This window comes from Anser anser, assembly GCF_964211835.1.
Source record: "Anser anser genome assembly, chromosome: 6".
NCBI lineage: Eukaryota > Metazoa > Chordata > Aves > Anseriformes > Anatidae > Anser > Anser anser.
The window spans coordinates 3,291,747-3,312,677 of record NC_139726.1 but is presented as its reverse complement, the minus strand read 5'-3'; the positions used below and the strand labels follow the sequence as shown (position 1 = coordinate 3,312,677).

The following is a 20,931-nucleotide window of genomic DNA, read 5'->3' as shown; positions in this document are numbered from 1 at the left end:
TCTTTTGGCACTTTCTGAACTTCCATGCAATTACATGTTGCCTGCTAATGAATACTGAAATCACTAAAACTGTATCTGAGTGTGCAAAGACATCAAAAAGAAGTAAATACACATGGGCTCTGCCACTGCAGTAACCCCACAAAAAGAGGTTCAGATGCCAGAACATTTTGGTGTGACTCTTCTTGCAGTGTTTGTGAAGGCCCCTGAGATTAGCCCCATCATACTAAGAGCTACACCACAATATTACACTTGAAATATCAGAGTACCACAGCCTCCTACACACTCTAACTCTCCTCTTAAACCAAAGATATGTTCATCCTGAGCAGTGGTGAAGTCAAAATATAGCATAAGGTTTTATGCTTAAATCAAAAGTTTTATTTTTATTTTTTTCCCCTAAGAATGGGAAATATGAAGCAAACATTACTGTAGGAAAAGAATCACACGTTGCTATTACAGTGGGGGGAGTTTAGGATGAGTGCAATTGCATCAATATTATCGTAATTAATGATTACATCATGCTTTAGAAGAGGAGTACAGAAAGGTTGGTATTAACATGCAAGACACAGCAGAGTGATATCAATACTCATTTTACTGTTCAGATTTTTTTTAAAAAGCTAATAGCTGTCAAAAATACCCATTATAGGCTAGTCTATAATTTGTAGAAGTCAAGTAATACATTTTTTCTGAAGGTATAATGGATGCTCCATGGAGCAATTATTTTAGAAAGACAACTTCATCTCAGCTGTCTCATGCCAGCAGAACTATTTAAGAGCCAGAAATGCATAATTCAACATGGAAGAGCTGTCAGATTTGAGAATACCTTTAAATTATAAAAACTTAGCACCACTAGTCAGTTATAATTATAATGGAAATGTAGTTTTCTGTCGTTTTATCATAGCAAACATCTCTTAAGAAGCAATTTCATGTGTTAAAATATTTTGGCAAAGTGACTTTTGATTCTAAAGGGATACAGATTATCTGGTTTTATACCTGAATATTTTTCTTACAAATTGAATATAACAGCTTACATCGTACAAGATGGTAAGAGCAAGAGTATTATTAAAATCCCATTGGAAATTGTTACTATGAAACAATGAGCAGCATAACTCACTAGGACAGGTCAAGTTATGCACAAAAATATTATTTTATTACAAAATATGACAAGACAGTTTTTCATCAGACAGTCAATTATTTTATACAGCACACAGCCAAAATACAGAAGATGGTTCTTCTTTTGACTTTGCCTTCTTTTAGTAACCAGAAAAACAAATTAAGAATAGTCTTAGTCACTCAGATGGTTTTAGATCAACGAAGCATACTAAAAGTGTACTCAGAAAATTAAGGTGATATTTTAATTTATTTCATTTTCTTTTCTTTTTTTCCTTTTTTTTCCCTTTTTTTTTTCCTATATTTTTGGACAGGACCTCATCAAAAAAAGCTTATGACAACTTACAAACAAGCCTATTGACTTATAGTAAAGTTATATGGGATGTTCAACACATGCTTTTTGTCAGTCCCCTCCCAGGGCTTGACCTCACACACACAGAAAGGTCGCTGGTCATACTCCAGGTACCAGCACTCAAGTCCACTTTCCTTTCTCACCTTGATTCCTCAGACTAACAGTAGTCCCCAGTACCCTCCACTTCACAGAAGATCACATAGTCTGGAATTGTTCTTTTATTTTATTTGTAATGAATTCTCAAGAATAAATTAAGTTACATTGAAATAATAACAATAATAATAATAAAAAGTGTTTTTTTTTCTGTTCATAAATAGTACATTCTTCTACTAGTTCCACTGTTAAATTCATGAAATTGTGCTTTTGAAACTGTTAATAAAGACCTCCGTGTGGCTGTTTTTCAGACTAATTAGCTTTTTGATGTTGTTGTTGCTGATGACGGTTACACTAGTGAGATTTCTATTGGCTTTTCTGCTCAGCGCACGCATGCAGTGAGCAGAAGAGCATTTCTCCCTCATGGGTGATTAGTTGTGGTCAGTTGGTTTTATTTATGTATTTGCCAACTAAATTCCCTGATACTGTACATGTTCACGTACATGTTTAATTTTAAATAACTTTATCATCTAAGGTGCCCGTGGTTCATTTTAAGCAGGTTTGGGACAAAAAAAAAAAGTTGAATTTTGTCATCAAATGTAACAATCTCGAAAATGAGATTTCTATGCATTAAGCTGTTATAACTATTGTAGCCATATAGCCTCATCATCACAATGCAAGCAGGCAGGAATGACAGCCCTCCTTTTTTGTTATTTACTCCTTTTCTCCTCCCACAGCATCCGATGACATTACATTCAAGAGATGGAAAGTTATCTTATCATCATCTCCCTAAAGATACCAGCATATTAACAAATTGCTGAGAAACAGAACATTTGATTCAGGAAATATCAATTTCTTGTTTCTATGGGTGCAACATGATGTAGTATTGCATAACATAATACAAATTAAGGAATTAAATTGGTTTCATTTCATCTGATTTTCTGGCAGACTTTAATGTGTTAAGTATTTACTAAAAAGGCAATTGGAATGCATACAGCATACAGAATTATAATTTATTAACACATCTTCAGTAGTGGCACACATTATCTTGCACAGTCTCACCTGTAAATTTCTGGGTTAAATCAGGTTCTATCCCAATAGCATATTAAGTCTCAAGATAGACAGTAGTTTGCTCAACTAGAACATTTCCAGCATTCTGCAAGATTTACCTTTATTCTGCATCCTTTTCATGTAATACACAGATGTAACTGCGTAAACGAAGCCTTAAAATTAATGCTATAAATACAAATTTGAGGGTTGCAGGACATCACACTGTAGACTCATAACGAGTCAACAAAATTGTAAGTTTGCTACTCTATAGTACTCCACATGCAGGCAATTTACTAATAATGAATAATAAATATATTTTAATAGCTCCTCTGTTTGCTGTGCCACATATTTGATTTAAGTGTAACATGGGACTCCCTCCATCCTCCGAAGACATGGTCGCTAAAGGTTATCAAAGGGGCTGCTGCTGATGATCCATTGTTTCAGAGAAACTGCACAGACTTTCTTACAACTAATGTTTTCATCTAATTTTTAAGTCCACACAGAAAGAGTAGTAATAATACAAAGCTGCAGTACCTAATAAATTTTCCACTGCATATCTACTGCTAGCCATGCTGGGACTCCACACTTATGTGTCATAACACTCAGGAAAGGTTAATATTGCAGGATTTAGCACAGGGAAAGAAAAACACCTTTTTACTTCATAGCAACAGAAGCTTTCTAAAACCTAGATTGTGTGGAGATGGAATAGTTTTCCAAAGACAGTTTTGGAAACTGTCTTACTTAGGTAAGACAGTTTAAGTAAGATACTTAGGTCCTGTTGACTTCAATGGCATTTGAAGAGCCCTACAAAAACACTATGGGACCGAAGCTGGGTTTTCTGCATCAAGGCATGGAGGAACCAAATAGCCCATGCAGAGCTTGCCTACAGCCTTGCTGTACTGCAGTCCACTGGGAGATGAAGCTGTGAACCAGTGTACAAAATGAGATATTTTAGAATGTTTTCATTGTAAGAGATACTCTAAATATTTTTTTCTTCATTTCACTTGAGTGTAAACATAAACATGGAGCAACTCAAGGACATACTACCTCCTGGTTTCCTTTGACACAAAGTATATTTACAATAGGGCCTGAAAGTTTTTAGTCCAGTTTCTCAGCCCAACACTCTTGAATTCGATTAATGGAGACATTCTAGCACTTACGTCAAGTTATGCTGCATATAAATGGGGATAAAAGGATTACCAGGTTATAAATCAATTGAGAGATTCAGGGATATAAATCTCAGGGACACTGGGCTTCAGCATTAATGGAAATGCAGAATTCCATTGGCTAATCACAATTTAGATTGCTACCAGATACATCACTGGATTTCACAGGGTGTTTTAATAAAAAATTCCCTAGCACTGGTGGGAGGGGGAGAAAGAAATAAAAAAGCCTTTGAATGTGGCCCACAACAAACTGCTTGCATGCTAACCCTGAGCTTATATAGTAAACCATGCAGACAGGGCTGTTTTCTTAGACGGGAAAGAAAATGGTGGTGGTGGGAATCACTGTTCTGTTTTTATATCGTTAATACAAAAAAATAAAAAAATAAAAAAAAATGAAGCCATTGTGCTTAATTTAGTCTCTTAGAAAATTAGGCTTATTTCAGGCACAAAGCTGAGTATTAAAACTATATATGTAGAAAAAGGAAGATCTTGTGGGACAAACTCATGACATGGCTAAGTTAAAAAGCATTTTTAATCCAATAAGGAATTGCAGAAATATAGGTCTTATTATTAAATAGAAGGAAAAAGAGGGGGAAAAAATATTCCTTTTGACAAAAAGTGCAAGATGGACATGAGATTCCAGTACGCAAAATGTATTATGGAATAGTTGAGGTGCCCTACTTGTTTCTTGTTGAAAAGGAAAGAAGATTGGTACAGACAAGCCAGTTTGAAAGGCAGAAATAAATGGTGAACTTGGTGCTGAAGAAAATAGAAAGAGAGAGTAACAGCTGGGAAGATATCTCCACTTCAGCACGACTGGGGAGAGGGGAAGAATTTCGTGGGAACATCAATACTCAACTTTCCTCAAGGGTATGATATCTTCTGGCTTTGTTTTACACAGTACATTTCTGATGAATACTACACAAAATAAAAGCCAAGGAGACACTATGGGAAAGGGAATATTCAGCTGGATATGTAAAAATGTGAAGAACAGTTTATACCCAAAGGGTCCTCTGTGACTTTACAAATACAATATGTAATATTTAGAGCAAATCAAATACAAACAAGTTAAAAACAACAGAACTCATTAGTAAAGGGCTTTTGCAGAATATGATATATTTTAAACCTATCTAGCGCCTAATATTATCATGAAAATGACCTAATGTTTGTCTAAGCATTGTCCTATCTTCTAGATAAAAAGGAAAAAAAAAGAAGTATTTTAAAGCTTTTCCTTTGCAAGAAAGATGTCATATTAGAAATCTCTTGACTGTTGTATTATGTACAAAATATACCCAATAGAGCGACTCTTGTATGTTCCTATAAATACTTGCTGAACATCAGGATATTCTATTGGAAGTAATGAGAATGCACTGAGAAGGCATGACCCTGAGCAACTTTAGTGGGGAGGGTGGCATGGAAGATATTAAATCATGCTTTCTTTTGTCATTGCCAATTATATATCCAGGTTCCATGTCAATGATTAATATATCATCATAGCAATGTATTATAGTTACGATGTGTACTGCATAATCACAGTAACATCACTCTGATGTCATATTAGACACTGGCAAAGAGCCATGTTACGAGTGAAAATTGGGGCTTACCAAGAAATGTCTACAATATTTATTAAAAAAAAAAAAAAGATTAATTTTAAGCCAAACCAAAGAAACAACAAATTTGAAGGAGAGGAGGTCATTTCCAACTGTTACTTCATAGTATATTTTGGCTTAAAGCCAAAGAGACAGAAGGGGAGACCCTGTAATAAAATATCATTTACTAAATTATTAATTTTTTTTATAGTCAGGCTGAAGATTTAAAAACACTTTGGCACTTTCTGATGAGGTTGGGGGCTTTCTGAAATTACCACTGTTTTCCTTTTGCTAGGCAGCCAAATTTATACACCATAGTGTGATGCATTTTAAGTTAAATATTCAATCATTATCTAACATATCTGCAATATAACACACATTTCAAAATTAATTGTTCAGGGTGTTTTTATGATTCACAATGCTTTTGTTCTTAATTGGAAGGTTCTCAGAAAACCAAGAATGACAAGATGAGGAGACAGAGTTGTGCACTATACAGATTTGTTCTACTGTAAGGAGACCAACAAATGTGTAAGTGATCAAATTTGGATTTCTGAGATCTGTTCCTTAATTAGTTAATAGCACAATCTTCAAATTTATCTAAGTCACTTAATTACAGTATGCTCTCTCACTTTTCCCATCAATGCATTCCCAGGTTTGCAGAGTTGATGTCTGCCTTCATTCATTACTATTCATAAGACAATTTGATGTCCTCAGATGGAAAGCATTATAGCAGGGCAAAGTATTATTATTTTGCAACGTGTTCTATATAGAAATGGCAAATTCAGGGTACTAGAAGTGTATTGAATTTTTTGTAGCCAGAAGGGATAGAGAAGGGGTGTGTTTTTTTAAAGTAGGGTTTTTTTATAGAGAAGGGTGTTTTTTTATTATTATTTTGCTTTCTTTTAGAGAAAAAATGTATTTTATATGTTTCTTCCATTCACCTAAAATTGGAGCCAATTGGATGCAAAACTAAATAAACACATTACCTTTATTAAGATGAATTTGCTACAAGAAGCAAATTTTTAATCAGAAATGTCTGTCCACCAAAACCCATAATAATGACACAGACAGCACATAAGGTATGTGCAACTTCCACCAAAACCCGTAATAATGACACAGACAGCACATAAGGTATGTGCAACTGGGCTATAAGTGCTGTGTCCCGTGAGGTTCAGCCACTGAGGCTTGTCTTCCCGTGGCTTATGATAAATGTGGCAAGAAAAAGTATTCAGAGGGGTTAAGTTGATGTGGGTAAACCTCTTTTTCCCAAACACAAAGAAATCATTAGGAAATTTCAGCTCTATACTTAGCAAAAGCAGGTTTCAAAAATCAATCCACAAAGCAGGCCCCTAGCCAAGACCCCTGGAATGTACAGCTCGAGTTTTTTCTCATTCATGCCTCAGTAAATTCAGCTATTGAGCCCATGAACAACACTAACCCTGGCTATTCAGAGCTTCTTTTTGGGTAGGAAACTATTTTGGTTGAAAGCACGGGCAATATTTTCCAATATTCCTGTAACTTGGTCACTGTGGATATAATTTGCTTTTCAGGCAACTAACCAGGAAACATTTTTTCTCTGATAAAACGTCAATGTTTCTATCAATATGACTACAACAGGAAAGGCTTACCTTGAGTGTACACTTTTACTTTACCCTATTTTCCTGTATTAATGCTATTCTGTTCTTGATATAACCACTTACTATAGGCAAGACTCAAAGACCACTGAAGACATTAGGCACTGTCTATAGCTTTCCTTATCTATGCCAAGCTGTATTTGAACATTTAAATAGCCTACAACAGAACATTAAAAAGTGACTGGTACAACAGTATTAACAACAGAATATAAACAAAAAAGTTGAAGATTTTTGCATCTTGTTGACTAAAACCCCCAATGCTTCCTCTGAAGGAAAAAAGGACAAAAAGAAAAAGAAAAAAGGCATTTTTCATGATAGCTTGGTATTATTATTTCAAAGATGCTGTAAAGGATAGCATTTTTTTTTTTTTGTCATAAATAAGGTTAAAATGAAAGTATCTCTAATTCTAAAATCTGTGAAATATTCAATTTTTAAGTACCTAATTTAGCCCTTTTTTTCTCTTTTATTTATTTATCTATGTTGTTGAATCTATCTGCATGTTTTCAAGAGACATGCACAAAAAATAGCATGCTCAAAAATCCTCCCACTTTCTTTCAAAATACCATTTACAGGTTTGTAGGCAGCTAGGTGGAAGTTTCAAGTAGCGTGACCTGTTATCCCAGCACATCCCATGGACACACTGACATTCAAAGGACTATAAAGGTGGTTCAAAGATCATTTCTATCTAAGAATGTTCTTCTACTCATCACTGTTTATTTGCTTGGAGCCACTTTGTGACCTTACAGAAGTGTAGGTGTTACGTAAGGTGTGACCTTACATTATGTAAGGTGTGTAGAGCTGGAGAAAGGGTTTATGGGTGTTAATGTAGGAATAACATGCTGCTTATAATTACAGAATTTAATAGTAATTTGTTTTATCATGTGGCCCAAACATGATTACTTGTAGATAGGAGGAGAATAAAAAGTGAAAGCAGATACTCATTAAAAAAATTACAACATAAAAAATATAAACTACTTTAAATATTTCATTGAATTAAAAAATAGAAGACAAAGTTGTTCAAATTCTACTCCTATAATTATGGAGGCATTATTAAGACATTTTTTGAAAACATGAAGATGAGGGGAAATAGCCTGTGATTTGCTTGACAAATATTTGCAAGGATGCAGCCTTTCACAAAAGTGTTCATTAATGTCCATGTACTTTTACTCTTCAGGAATACTGCTTTTCATGCTTTCATACTTTTTTGAAGTAATTATTAAAAAGGAAAGTTGAAGAATTTTAGTTATTCTTCTATGTTGTTATAAAATAAAATTGGTAAAATTTACAAGAAAATGAAAAAAGTCCACTCAGAACTAAAGTCATATTAGAAGGAAAAAAAAAGTTCTCATTATTTAGACACTTATAAATGCACACATTTCTAATAAAATACAAAGAGTTACCAGCCTTCTAAAAAAATTACAACTGAGCCACACCTGATGAGGAACTGCTAGGATAAGGATTTAATCCTGGGTCCGAACTCTGTGCTTCCTCACCAAGACACTCCATTGTATTTCAGGTTATGAGAAGAAGGAAAGAATCTTCTTGAATTTGCAGACTGAATTTTAAAATGTCAAGACTGGATACAAGGAAAAAAGCAAAGCAGTAAATAAGAAAAGAAAGTGGTGACCACAAGCCGTACCCCCCAAAAATAAAAATAATTAAAAAAAAAATTTGAAAATCACGTACATTTGATGTGGGAGGTATTGATATACAATGGACATAAAATCATTAATGCACAGGATTTAAAAGAAAAATTGCAATTAAAGCTGAAGCTGATTCCTAAATGCATACCTGTTAAATGAATACTCCTTTCCCCTTAATCTTTTTCATACAGCTTTAATTGATCCTTGATAGAAATTTGTCAGTAATTTTGCTTGATTTCAGCTCTTTGCCTACTGTGTAGCATGACAAATGCAATGAAATCCAGTGCAGCCAAATACAATTGCAAACATTGAAATAAATGGTTTCTATTAATCTTCCTTTTGTCTTATTGCAGTATCTTATCTTTTTTATGGGAATAAGAGCTGTCTATATTTGTGCACATCTTTGTAGATGTGTGTGTATACCATTAGAAATATCTAGATGAAAAAAAGCAAATTTGTTACATGTTTTATATAAGTATATACAAACATATGGACATATACATACATGTAAAATGAACGTATATTTACATATATATATAAATATATAAATATATGTTTCTACATCTGTGTGTTCATGTGTCTGTACATACACACACACATAGACATCCCCCTGAGCTCCTTGCCTCCCCATGAACTGCAGTGCTTCTCTCTGAGAAAGTTTCAAAGTGCCTGCACATTTATTTCTGGATAAAAGAACCAGTTTGAGCTCCTGACCACTATTCTCTAACAAATAATTCTTTGTGGCTGTAATTAAGATGGCTCTGAAAGACTGCTGGGATGTCTTAGTGGTCTGGAGAGCACTCCCCCTCCCCTGAAACAAAATCCTTTATCACATTTTTGAATTAATTATAAAAGTTAAAAATTAAATCTTTCTTGTGTCCCCCATAATAATCCTCCCAGATCAGTTTTTGTCCATATTAATGGAGAACACATCCCTAGTAAGATTTAATTTCAAACTTTTATAATTATGGTTAAAATTAAATCTTACTGTGGCTGTATTACACATTAACATGAATGAAAGCCGGCCTAGGAGGATTATCAATGGTACTCCTGCACGATTTATTTTTAACTTTTGCAATTAATTAAAATCTTTGGATAAAGATCTTGTTTTGGGGTGGGGGAGTCCTTATTAAGACGAAGCCCACAAAGCGTTTCCATTCTTGTGCAGGGTATCGGAGCTGTGAAGGAAAAGGCAGTGAACTCAGAGAGATCATCCCACAAATCAATCATCCCTGGTGGAGGGATCCGCAATTCTGAGCTCCCTCTGCTCTGGAGCAAGCGGTGATAATACCCCGGAGCAGCACTTTGCTTCTAAAAATGCTCAGCAATACTCTGCACGAGCGTGGGTATAACCTTGCACAATACTGAAATACATTGAGATGCACACAGTGGTTTTGTATTAACAATTCCTAGAATTTAATACCCTTTGGGAGCCTTTGGATTATTTAGGCTGACCTCCCAGATAAGCCAGCTCACAGACTTTTCCGTGTGAATCCTTATTGCAGAAAGAATTATTCATCTTTGCTGTGGGACTGGTAGCTGTTGAGGGCAGTCACTTACCAAGCACACCTCTCCAGAGGGTGCCAAGACAAGGACCCCAAACGGTAACAAAGGTATTGTTTCCTTTGGGACCAAACTCTCAACATCTGCATTTCACTGAAATCACACTGAAAGTTTCCGAATGCCCTGCTGTGTGGCAGATAAACTGCAGCAACTGTGGGATTCCCTGTCACAGAGCAATTGGGAGCTCGGGGCTTTCCTCTGACTTTAACTGATGACCCATAGCATTTAAAATAAAACTCACAAAAATGTTGCCTTATTCAGAGAAGTTTCTTCAGCCAATGGATTTATTCTTCCTGATAAAACACATCCTACACTACCGAGAGGATATATTAAGCCATAACACGCTTAACATCCCATTAAATTCCCTCTGACGAGCCAGCATGTCAAGTCTGCAATGTGTTCTGCAGCACCTGACTTTTATAAAATAGCCTTTGTTTACAATCAGTTATGCTTTAGCCCCATTGTTTCTACTATTGCATGCATTCTTTTTCAAAATCGATAAGCCTCCTTGAGAGTAGCTTTTTCAAAAACCGGCCTTCGGATCAGATAGTTTTACGAAGACTTTTATGTATTCAGGTAGCTGAAGCCGTGGCAGCCTCCGCCTCACACACTACCCAGGTCAGTGCCTAGGGCCAGGATACACCCAAAGCACAGACAGAAAAAGGGTTTTCTGAAGATTTGTGTGTCTTAGAGGCAAATAAACGAACAGACCAGGGAAAGGAAGAAAAGACCATGCAAACCAAGCAAAAGTCCCGTAGTCTGGCCTTGAATTAAATCTCTGAAAGAGAGATCACTCGGCTGGCTGGAAGCACTGGGCTGGGAACAAAGATGCTGCTCTCCCATACGATTCCTTCGGCAATCAGGAAATGGGAACATGCCCATTCTTTGTAAATATGAAAGAATTTATACTGCATCAAAATTATCTGATTTCAGTATTATGTTTTTCTTCTAAGACAAATCACAGAGCTCAAAACTTTGGCTAACCTTACTTTTTCCCCGTAATTTGCTTTAAGTTATGTGAGGAGAAAATCTCAGTCATTGTGGATATCTGGGGTCCATGACTTTGTGTTTCCCAGACGGTATCTTCTGAAAAACATGAATTTTGTGACAAACCTGTAAGGTGTGGTCTCATTTGAACATGGACGTGGGAGCTGAGAAAACATAATCTGGCACCATATCCAGCTTGGAAATTCCAACAGTGCAAACAAAATATATTAATGGCTTTTGCACAGCGAGAGGGTGAAGCTTCTTCACCATTATCTGTGTTCTGAAGGAAGTTTTACTTCCTTTCCATGATGTAGTTAATTATCTGTAGGCATCCACTCATTAATCAACTAAAGTTCCTTAAAAAGAAAAGGTGGAAACATCTCAACATCTCAATTTCAATTATTGTTAAGCAAGACATTATTGAATGTTTAAGTGAGGGGAAAGTTATTCACACTACCAATTAATCCTTAATTATAAGGATGTTGGGGGAGGAGGGGAGAGAATATAATTTGTATTCTTCAAATGTAGAAACTGAGGCACAGTATCCACATTTGATGTTTGCAGGTAAGAATAAAGCACTTAGTCCTTACTCCTTACTTTGCAGTTCTGGTCAGCATGAGTCAACAAGGAAGAAGCAGTTCTATAAAGAAGGAATAAAAAAAATCACCTCAAGAAAGTTTAGACTACTGAATTAAATGTATTAAATGAGTGGGTTTTGAGCAGCCTTCTCCTGATTTGCTAATACCTCTGAATTATCAGATGAGTGTTGAGACCCTGTTACTTTCCGTCCTCTCCTAGTCCACCAACAAAGGCCACCCCAAATAGTACCCATAGACCTGGTTACCACTATGCTATATTGGAAATTGTTACCTACATCTAAGTAAAGTTAAGTGTGATTTCAAACACAAAAATAAAACAGCTATCAATTCACTTGTAGCTTTTTCTTCCCTACCTTGCATATTGCCCTGTGTACTACTGCATATCTAAGAGCCATCGTTATTTACTTTGGGAAGTCCTCTAAACCATGCCATCATGAATGCCGATGAATTTTCTGGGAATGATTTGAAATGTTTCCCATTAAACTCTAGACTTAACATCTCAAGAAGAAAAAATAATGTTTCTACCACATATTTTATTAAGCCCTTTAGGTCCTTTTACAAGAGAGGAAATACCAATTAACGTATAATTTAGCAGAACAAAATATTATCCCATTTCAACCAGTACCCACTTCCTTGAAGTTTATTCAAGCATTAATAACCATTTAATGCAATTTAACTACACTGAGGTATCCGTTACATTAATATCATATATCCATCAGGAAATTAGAGTTTTGTCTCTATGAATTTTGTATTACAAGAAAGTCTTTATAATTTTATTCTGCACTTTATGGTGGCTAATTTAAGTTTTAAAATGGTTCAGATAGCTTCCCAGTCTCTCTCTTCTACAGAGTAATATGACTAACAAATTGTTACTGATGTTAAAAGATCATGAACATATCATTTATTAAACAGGACTGGAGAGTTAAGTTTGAAGGAACAGTGCATTTCCCATACAATCACTGTTTTTAGGATACTACATCCAGCCACGGGAACAGCCTCCAGGCATCAGGATGCTCAGGGGCACAGGGCCCTGTGCTCCCCATGAATAGAAACTCATTCAGAAAAGATGCTCAGCACCATGAAGGAAAGAATCCCTCAACTTAAAATCTCTGCTCTCCAATAACCTTTAACATGGACATTGGGTTGCAAGTGTAGTGAGAAAAGGATTTCCCCCATTCCACCTGGTTTGGAGATCATGAATCAGTAATGCCCATGAGAAAAGCTGAGGTTCTAAAGGGAACTCAAAGCAAAATAGCAAATCTTCCTGAAGTCCTCAAATGTGGGATGAGCACACATAGGTATTGTTCCTCTGAAGTTTGCTCCAAGAGATAGTTTCGGTTATTTCAGCATCAGTTTGTTAATCTTTTTGATTACAAGGTTCTTTCAGGCAAAGCCTTGACATTTTGTCAAAATAACCGAACATACAGCAACTGAAAATGACCACACAAATTCTGAGGTGATGCAATTTATGCATTGATTGAAAAAACTGTCGCTCTTAAAGATTGGACTGTTATGTAGTGTTCAATTCACCATGGATTTTCTCTGAAATTTTGCCTGAATAACTTAAATCTTTCCTATCCCAGTTAAAGAGGAATGAGAACAGTGTTTTTGCCTCTCTCAGAATTAAGAGTGTAAAGATTTGTGCTGCCAAATAATTTTCTTAATAAATATTCACTACACAATTATATATATGTATAATGAAATATATATATGTATAATGAAATATATGAATTATATATTGAAAAAATGTATATGATATATGTACTTGTGCATAGCAAGATGGGCAATAAATCATTCTGGATGATATTGTTATTTATTGAATACGGAATACTTTCTCTCCTACTTTTACAAACTGGTCCCCTCTGAAAGTCGTATAACTATTGCACCCACAATTCTTGCTCACCATACAAATGCTTTTGCATGGAAATTATCTGAAAAGCGATGCATTAGATACAGCACCAGATATTCACCAACACTGTCTACATCTGTCTTTGCACTGCTACACTTGCATCCTGCGAATAAGATTATTGCAATTTACTCCTTTGGTAATTGCACTTTTTACCAGAAAATAACCATGCACTTAATGCACTTGCCAAGCACTGAGGACCAAATTATACAAAGAAGAATGGAGTTATAGTATGCTAGAACCGCACCCAAGAAGTTGGGTTTTCACATGTTGGTTGAAGGGTCAGTTTCTCCAGACTGTCTACACAACAGGTAGTTGAGGTTCAAGCATTAAGGAAGTGGCTGTGATTTGTGGGAATAGTCACAGAAGCGGGGGCTTATAGAGGGACCAGCATGGAGGGAAGGGAGCAACCCACTGAGCAGAAGAATCCAGACATGCAGATATGAAGCTGGAGACTCTCCCCAGTGACAGCAAAGTGGTGCCACCACGAAGGTTTCTAGATAAGTGCAAATTCCCCCAGTGCTGATTATGAACTAGGTGGTTCAAGGGAAGAATCTTCTCTGTAGAGCCTTTAAATAAATGGATGATGCTGGAAAATATCCTGCCTTTTATGTCTCATCCAACAAGATAACTATAAATAAGCTTACAAACCTCCCAGTAGTCACCAAACATGTAACAGCATAACACTGCTACTCCTGTAATTTTCCTGCAGTATTTAGAAATAATATACGCCTGAAAAATACTTCACTGCTCAAGTACTGCTTCTCCTCATCCCTTTTCCCAGCACAATATGTTTTTCTGTGTCAGAAAATTACAGATTCTGAGAAGATGAATTTTCCTGGGGTGCATTACTCAGTCACCTGCACACTTAAATGAGATGGTAGAGAGTGATAAGAGAGTCTATATTAAATTTCTTTTACTGACAGGATCACTATAGAATAAAAAAATCTGTCACATAGTTGATATGAATCTCCTCCTTGTTGTGCCTTTTGGCATCCGTGGATAATTAAAGAAGCCTGAAACTGCTTTTTCTGAAAGTTCTTTCAATTCTTTAGTTCTTTTTATTTGTCCAGCAGGCTTTGGTCTTGTTAAACTTTGCCTATTGGAGGGAAGAAAAAATAGACCCAATATATTTTATAACTCCAGAAGTGTTATTTTGCCAAAGGGAACTGGCAAAATTCTTTGGTGGGAATATTCAGCAGTAGCAGACAGAGCAGCTTCACAGTACAGTTCAGTTTAAGACTTGGAGGAATCACACCATTTAGATTTATAAATGTGTTGTTAATTTTTTGGTGCACTTGAAATTTTTTTCTGTGGTACTAATGACGAAGATGGGCAGAACACTATAAACATTTGGTTGAAAACAGAACAATGATAACATTTGACACAGGAAAGAAGCACAGGGTACTCACAGCAAGCTTGAAGTTGGCATTCCCTTTACCTATATTATGAAATTTTATTACAATGGAAAAATATTCTACTGTGATATGCACAGATAGGGGAAATTTCAAAAACAAAGAGGAAAAAAAAGGACTACCCATTTCTTGTGTGTTGCAATGATTTATGCTAGTATAAATTAAAGAAAAAAAAAGTCAAATTAAATACATTCTAGAATAAAACTTTCGTTATACTGGAAGTTCCCACCTAGGTTCTAGTTAACAATCTTCTCAGTACAATTAGCTTGAACCATCTCTACCTATCCACCCTAAAACAGAACGTATACTGTTTACCCAGCCTCAGATTGTAACACAAAACAGACATTAGAAATGTTATTGATGTGAGAGGAAATAAGAATAAGTCTGCAATTGCTGGGATACCTCAGTCTATCTAAAAATCTAAAATCCCCATTTTTCTTTCAAAAATCTCAGCAGAACTTTGATCAATTTATTAGTCTTGTGGAGTACATATATCTGGGGTTTGTACTCTTCGTCACATAAGAATCTTTTTTACATATGCTTAACACGGGTAAAGGAGGAAAAAAATTCCTCATGAAAGGATTCACAATATTTACATACATTAGTAATCCCTTATCATACCACTACTTTAAATTACTGTAACAATAAGAAAATCTTTTTAACATAATCATTAGTTACTGTTTCAAACTGCAGATCACGTCTCTTGGATATGTGGACATTCAATGCAATCTTATAGCTAAAATATAATTCACTATGTCTTTGGGGGAAACAAGATACTTTTAACACCTTATGCAGTATAGCAAAGTATATGGTCAAAGTAATGTAATTCTATTGGGACTTAAAGAAAAAGTCTGGCCTGGAAAAAACAATACTCAAAAATATTACCGGGCAGATTTATGTCATTTGGGATATGTAATATATTGCGTCGAAGTGCAATATCATTAGTTCATTTAAATATGTTTAAAAATAAAATCAAGACATGCTTTTATTTCCTAGATGTTCTATTGAGAAAAGTAGTTGAGAGAAACATTAGTGTTTTATGACAAAAAGTTTTAGTTTAAGCATAATTTAATATCACAAACTTTGCAGATTTCAATTCTAATAAAACACGCTCATGAACCTCTTCTAATGAAAGAAAATCATCTATATGCAAGAAAAAGCAGTCAGTTTACACAGTTTATACTGTTAAAATGGTACACCAATAAAATGCAAGGGAAAAAATCAGGGAAATTTGAAAGATAGAAATCTTGAAGCAATATAAAGAAAAAAAGAATAATATTGCTCATGCGGCTATTTAAAATGATTTCTTTAAAATATGCCATTTTTCCTCATCAGATCTATCGAACGACAAATGACGTGAGGATGAGCTTATGAAATTTCAGTCTAAAGCAATTTTTATTGCTAGCACAAATTATAAGTAATATGTGCTTTTTGTCAACTTCATTCTTCAATAATCTAATTGTATCACACTAATGAGACCTGGGTTGGTAAATGCACCGAGGTTCCCATGCCCCAGGTCAGAGGAGACTGAAAGCATCGTGCAGCAGATGTGCTTCATCTCAAGTGCAGGGCAGCTGCATCACTTGGTCAACCCAAAGAGCTACAGTCACGCACTTGAGGTCTTGATAGAGGTAATGCAACGAGATGGTGGCAACTGAGCAAGGGGGTTAAAGCACTGGGCATATTCATCCACCCCACCCAAGAGTCTTGCTCAGCGTTTTCATGTGATCATAGCACAGTATTAATGTACATATTTCAATACACACCACAGCCATATTACTTCAGCAAGTGGAGAGCGAAGATATAAGTTACCTCGAGATTACCCTTTCTACGGCTGTTGGGACACCAGAGAGTATTAAACACAATGAAAATTCACCTTTAATGTAAACTCCACCTGCACAAACGGAAATATTTTCCTTCTCTGGGAACCAATTGAATTTTTCGTTAGATTTCCTCTTTCTGAAGAGGAACCAGGGATAACTTCCAAACCCACCTTTGGAAGGGACGCACATTTTTATCTAGAAGACACATACCTACAACACAGCACACAGCCAAATCTGGAAAGCTTGTATAGCAATCTTCCAGCACCAAATGCAACCACTGGAAGTGAGGGAGGAAACACAGTTTTCTATTTTTATAATACGTATATTTAACCCAATGTTTGCTTTTTTTGAGCAAACTTGACTCTTTCACCTTTTCATTCCCCATTTACTTATACCTTGGCATAAGAGCAGTTTTGCGTGAGTTTGCGTGACTGCTGTCCTACAGCAGTCATTTGAGTAATGTGATCTAATTTTTTAATAAATTAATTTATGTAAAATATAGTTGAAATTTCTCCGTAGAAACCTCTGTATAATCTTTAGCGACACTAAGAGAGTTTGCAGCATACAATTGAGAGGACAGAGAAGTGAAAATTCCCATCTATTACAACAGATGAAAAAACAGAGAGATTAAAAGATAGCTTTCATTAGATGTTTGTTCTTTAGTTTCTCCCAGTCATTAGTTACATTTATTAAAATCATAGAGTACAGTAAATACACCTGATATAACCACGAAAGCATATTTTTTCTTGAACCATTTCAAAAAAAAATCTGTTCTATTAATGCAGAGTTTTGTGAACCAAGTGAACAAAAGTATGCAACATGGAAACATATGGTTTTGTCACAAATTTCATGAATCCACCATTTGCCGAAAACAATCTGATATAAAGCAATTAATCTCATTGGACCCACAGGTAAAAAACAAAGTAAGTAAATACTGGAAAGAAATGACAGGGAAAAAAATCACAACTGAGAGTTCTTGTTATTGTTTTGGAATCTTTGGTTTCTTTGTTTGTTTAGGTATGCTCAGTGTGAAGGTTGAGATTGCACTTGGGGAGCAGATCATTAAAAAATTCCAACATTTCAAGATAAGAACGACCTTAGAATGATCCATTCTGACCTATGCATAAGCCAGGCCCACAGAAACGCATGCAGTAATTTATTTAAAAACTCTTAACTTTTGTAAGTTGTAGCAGTGAGTGTTGATTAGGAGTAGGAAGAAATCCAAACCTGAGTAGGAGAATTCCCCTAATCAGCCTGCTCCGGGCAACTCAATCCCAGTGGCCAGTTGTGAAGGTTTTTCTAAGGAACCAGATGAAGCTATGAATCCCAAAGTGTTTCTCTTATTTAACTGACTTACACTTCCAGACATATGAGATTCAAAAAATCTTATTTGGAATTTAAGAAAGATTAATCAAATAAGGAGTTTCTTAAATACTTTGTTCAAGGAGAAAATGTTTTTTTCATGAAGTCTGGGGGTCTGCATTTGTTTCTTCCACCTTCACTATTTGATGAATCAGCAAAACACTGATAAGAAATCAAATATTTAGGGTTTTTTCACACTGCAGAGCACTGTGGGAGAACAGAATGACATGCTCACATCCATAGTTCTGCTGCAGCTCTAACAGGAGTTGCAAGTTATGATTTCCCAAACTTTTCTACAATTGCTTTTATAATCTCTTTCATTTAATATTTACTTTTTAGGCTATAACTTTAAAATTCTCTCTAAACCCATTGAGAAGCTGGAAAATAAAAAGCAAGAAATCCAGGGATTTTACAGTAAAAGCTATAACTCCACAAGTTCTTTGAGCAGTTCTATTTCTAAAAGGCAGAAGGGAGAGAAAGCTGAAATTTGAAAATGTTGAAGGGAAATAGTCCTTTTATTAATCACAGTTAAGAAAAAGCATTGATATGGAACTTCTTAGTGTGTTTTCTAAATTCTTTATACCACAGGGCATGATTCAATGCTTCTGTTTTCTTTCCATGGCTTTGAGAAGTTTCCGCTGGAGACATTGCCTGCAGTTTATTCAGGCACGTGAATATGAATCCCTTTGCTAGGTAGTTCTAGACATTCTCCTCTTAGCAATAACCCTCTATTAAACATCCTCAGGTGCTGAGTAGTTTAAAAAGTTGAGATCTGGGGTATTTGATGCTATTTTAGATGCAGGGGAAGAATTAATCCCTTAGTCACTAGCACTTCATATATGTTTGTTCAGGAATATGGGGGGTGTTTTTGTATACTTTCCAAAGAAAAACAGTTTCTTGGAAATCCAAGAGATTTGTTTCCCGGGTGTTTTATTTAAAACCCTTGCCATATTCTTCCTTATTTGCTACAAGTTCACTTGGCTTCTTTACAAGATTTTTAGCAGCGATGCATGGTCATAATCATCTGGTGTCCAGTAGCTGAATATATTTGATGATATTGGCTGGATATTGTGTTTTTGTTTTGGTTTTGTCACCTCATTGAATTTTTGTTCTTTGTGCTATCTCCACAGGACTGTTTCACACTTAATTTTACCTTTCTGGCTTTTGATCTCTATTTCACCATTAGACTAGATGCTCACCTTTGTGAAGGCTGCCATTGACACACAAAATATTATACTCAAAGAAGTTTAAAAAAGTTTCTTATGGGCCCATTTCCATTTCAAAGCTCTATATGCACAGACATGAATATAGTGGCTAACACTTAGGACTGTAAGAATTCTTTTGAAGCTGCAACCCAGTGTAGGTAATGCCCAAATGAAAAGTGTAGGAAGAACAGGCAAAAGTTTCATAGACAAAACCAAATCAGGCAGATGACAGACACATGTTTTAGTTTATTGAGCAGATGCAGTTTAAATACTCTCTCCCTATCTGCAGCTACTCATTCCCATCAACATCTCAAAACCACAAATGGGATTTTTTTTTTTTTACATATACTTAGAGTGGAGTAACCAGTTGTTGCCACACACTTCATCTGCTGTTTTCCTTGACAAAGAGCCCGTGTGCATGCACTATGTTGTATGTGGCCAGTAAGCCTAACACTTCCAGGAAGAGTTCGATTTACCGTGCATGCCCCAGCCATGCAGGCGCTACTTGAGCAGCAGGTTGGACACTTCCTGGAAACACAAGACTCAGCGCACTTGTTCTCTGAGGACGACATTTCTAGGATTTCCAGATGTCCAGCAGACCATTTGGACCTACTGCTTTTCCCAGGCTGTCAGATGTCCAGAAATCCTGAACAAATGTTTTTAAGTCACTGAATTTCACGCAGACAAAATTTCTAAGTGAGGAAAAAAAAAATGTTTTATCTGGGGAATCTTAAACATATGCTAACCCTACACTCTTTGGGTTTCTGAAAAAGGAAAGAGCAGTAACTTGTAAATGTTTTTGCAAGACAGTGATTGTCATCCCTGTTAAAACCATGAAAATCTATCATAAACACAGCATTCATCAAGGAGAAACTGAAGTTGAAGGAAGAGAAATGAGATGGAAAGCAGCAAAAAAGAATGAGAAACAGTGTGGAGTACAAACCTCAATGTTATGCTCTTGATTTGGAGGGAAGGTATTGAGGAAGTTCCTTAAATAAGAGTTTAAAACAAGTTATTACTTTTCATTTACAACTTTGCTGTAGAAGGCAGGAGCATGGTGAATTCTGTAGGGGATAACAGATAACGGATGCCATCCATACAGAGAAGGGCGGTAATATTTCCTAAAAACTATCATGTGCCTTTGGGGACTAGATTAATATAAATAGAATTAAATATAACACAATTTCAACGTGGCATATTAATCCTAGGTAAAGCAGATGAGGAACGTGACTGTTTAGGATAGCAGATAGGTAAATGAAGAAAAGATGTTAAAAGAGGAAGGTAATTTTAGCACAGACATAAATGGGAATAAAACTGCTGTCAGTGGATTTAGACTGGAAACCAGGAAGAAGTTGTTAAGCATGAGAGAAACATCATTCCTGCACAGCTGCTCAGTGGTCTACACCATAGGCAGGGCAGTGGAAGGAAGCTACTCAA

At 35.8% G+C, this 20,931-nt stretch overlaps 1 protein-coding gene across 2 annotated transcripts in view; it reads right to left on the bottom strand.

Annotated features, from left to right (window-relative positions):
* The window catches only part of LOC310901250 (uncharacterized protein), a 721,588-nt gene that overhangs the window by 357,391 nt on the left and 343,266 nt on the right, over positions 1-20,931 (bottom strand). The gene's annotated exons all lie outside the window — the stretch shown is intronic.